Below are 3,571 nucleotides of genomic sequence, written 5' to 3' on the forward strand. Positions count from 1 at the left end.
GTTCATGCTTCTCATGGCACATTTTGCCCCGCTAAGACGTGTTCAAAAAAATCGTTTAAATTATTCAAATAGAAATTCAATTAAAAAATTTTACGTTGGCTGCTAAATACCAAGACCATTGTTCATAAAAAGAGCAGTTTACAGGTACGTAATATTGTTTATTGGTGGAGTAATGTCTTTCGAAAAAAGTTGTGAAAATTGTAAGAAATAAGCCTGAAAATTTACTTTCCGTTTTTATAGGATTTACCTAATATAGAAAGCTTATATGATCAACACAAGTTTATAACGTAAAAAAGAAGCGATTGTCACCTTAATTACTGTTTAAAAGTTAGTATTTCGTGTATAGTATATAACAGTGGCGCATTTTGCCCCGACTGGGCATACCACTGCTCCGTTGCTACGCAGAACGCTCGGGTTCAAATCCAGCAGCGGTAGGTGTTAGTTAGAGTTTTTAAATAGTCTATCTTAATCGCATGAACCGGCTTTACAGAAGTTAGGAGAAGGCGGAGGTAGAAAATAGAAAAGTATAAAAACAGAACTTGAAGATAGAACTGTTTTATAAATTTATGACAAAGTTTCTTTAGAAGCTGCTTAGCGCTTTATGCAGCGAACTTAAGGCAACTTTGAAGTTCGGTTAATTACAGGTAAAGCTGCTTAGCAAACTATAGATCCATAGACATAAAGCTTATTAACCTTCCTTAGACACCGTTATCCAAACTCTTAGTTACTTTAGAGTTGCATGTTGAACTTTCAAGTAGCTACAGATATTACCGATACTTTATTGAGAATGAAGTTCGGTTTTCAAACGTAGTGTCTGGTTGTTCAGCAAGAACGTTCTGCGGAACTAAATTTGAACCAAATATGAACTTTCAAGTTCGTTCATTGTGTGAAATTCGAACTTTTGGTTGCTGGGGTAATCTTGTCTGTCACGAAAACCGGGGTTATTTGTGAGCTGCTGCAAATACCTTGCCAGATCATAAGCTTTTATACGAATTTATCGACAATAACGAATTTGAAACGGAAATGTTTGAGAACGCTGCACATGGTCGATCTGCGTTTTATTCGACAAACATCACAGCCAGCTGTTAGAGTACAGGACAATTGGGCAGCTAGTGCTTTGATCCTATTGACTCCTGTAGTCTTTCCCAGTCAAGAATATGTCGTCGAACATACGATGACTGGCTTGTTAGACCAGTGTCGTACCTCGAGGGCAACTGAAAGGCTCAACGGATAGAGATGGATGCAGTTATTTTTCGCCGCGGTGGCGAAATATTTTATGAAGAGCCGGATGATTAAATTGGCCGGTTCAATATCTGAATTATAACTTACCTGATCCATCATTAATCATCTTTTCCCAATCATTCCAAGACGCCACATTTCACTTAACCACATACCGGAACCTCCCTACCTCGACGGATGAAGATGCGAGATTACTTCCGTGGCCGTCTGCCTGCTTAGAGCACGCGTTGCCACGATCAATCAAAAAACTATAAAATACGCTCAAAAAAACAATAACAAAAATAGAAATAGCAAAATTATACGTGATCAGATTGTGCAGAAAAAAATTATTACTGATTTATAGTTGCGCCAGAGGCAAAGGCCAGTGTATACAGCCAGCAGAGTGCGGCGGGCACGAGTGCAAATCCATTGTTCCGCTTCGGGCTGAAAGTGAAAGAAAGACCAACGACAGCAATTAAAACTAAATTATGTCTTTCATTTGATCTAGTTTTGATACGAATTCGAACGAAACGCTCGCGTGAACAGGAAAGTTATTATGCACAATAATCGTAAATTATAAACCATAGCAGTTAAATGTCACATAAGATCACAGCTTGTGCTTTGCTTGTACCCATAGGCAACTAACTGAATGGCGTCTTACATAGGCGGGGAGCCTATGGCAGGTATGGCGAAATTAGGCTCACCGAGCCGAGGGGTTTGATGAACTCGACCCACCTCGTTTGCGTACGCACACGGGGAGCGTGTGCCGGTTAATGTTGTGCAATGTATTGATTCCCCTCGGGCCTTGGGCGACCTTGATGGGGCTTTCGTACGACGACGACGTACTTACGACCAAACCAAGTCACAACTATAGAATCCTCAGGCGATGGAACGATTTCAATGGGACAGTTGTTACAGTGTTTGACGAAATAAATCGTTTTTCACTCTGCATATTCAAATTTCAAATTCTAGATTTGGTTTCTAACAATTAAACTTTATGATTTGATCCAAATAAGTTCAAATAAACACTCGCACTTGTACTCAAATTTTATGCTCCAGTACTGTTAAACAACCAAAAATCAATCGACATCGTCTTTTAAAGTCATCGCTCTAGATTAGCGCAAAGGATTACCAAATCGGTGTGATTAAAGAGCAACAGCATTATGCTGCGGCAGTTGTAATTCCAATCGAAACTTGCTTTCACCTTCAACTCGGTTTAGGTTTAGGATCTCGCACGGAACGAACCTAACCGGTGGTGATTGATACGGTTAAAAATTATGGTTTTCGCTTTGAAAAGATTTCCTCTACTCTATTCATCAGCTGCAACTCGGCCTTTCACGGATACATATTATGACGCGACGGTGCGGTGCGGTGGAGAGCTATCGCATTACCATGAACTATAATAGAAAAACTGACGTTCGAACGGCCTTGATGTTGACTGCAGTTGTTATTGTTATGTTGCGTTATTGCCGTGGGTCGTATAATCTAGTCAATGGCAGTCGAGTGTTATAATCAATATTACACACACACCCCACAGAGCAGAGGAACATCCGGTCTTGACGATCTATGGACGATCTCGCGCAAAGCTGGAATCAGCTGTTCAAAAAAAACTTAAATAAAAATCCTTCAAAAAAATTTTAGCTTTTCTATCGCTAGGAATTGACGATCAAAGTTGGGGATGGATTAACCAGACAGTTTTCCTTTCGCCGAAAAAGTAAAATCAAAACTGTGAAAACCAACAAAAACCTGCCACGGACGTGTGACGTGAGCCTTTCTCTTGCTTAATTCCTTTTTCAATTGCAATTGCAGGTTGCGCGCCAAACGAGCCGGCGCCGATGATGACGCCCGTCGCGACCGACACGGTGCGCGATGGGATCGGATCGGATGGGTGGAGTGCATTAATTCACATTCAGCAGCTGCAAGCTGCCTGCCTGCCTACCTATATCGTGGCGTGGTTTGCGTCGTTAGTAAAGCGAAGAAAGTGAAACCATTTGTGCGAAGGAAGAAATTTGCGAGTGCATTTTCGAAAAATGTAACCCCATATTCCGGTTGCACACCTTCGAGAGATGATGGTAATTATTACAACCATTATTTACGACTCATTTAATGGGCCCAGCAGGTTGCTAATAGGGACATTTAATCGCATGCCGGGATAATACGATCCTTTGTAGTGCGGTTAAATGTCTCCGATAATTGGGAATGAGGAAACCGATCATTTTTGCACCGTAAATATAATTGCCAGTTGGACACTGTTAGAGCCTTATGGGTTTCGAAAGACGAGTTTCAAATTATCTGACTCGTAAACTCAAAAGCATTGGAAACCCTTCTATTGCTAAATTGAGGCCACGGAAGC

This window comes from Sabethes cyaneus, chromosome 2 (assembly GCF_943734655.1).
Source record: "Sabethes cyaneus chromosome 2, idSabCyanKW18_F2, whole genome shotgun sequence".
In the NCBI taxonomy this organism is placed as follows: Eukaryota; Metazoa; Arthropoda; class Insecta; order Diptera; family Culicidae; genus Sabethes; species Sabethes cyaneus.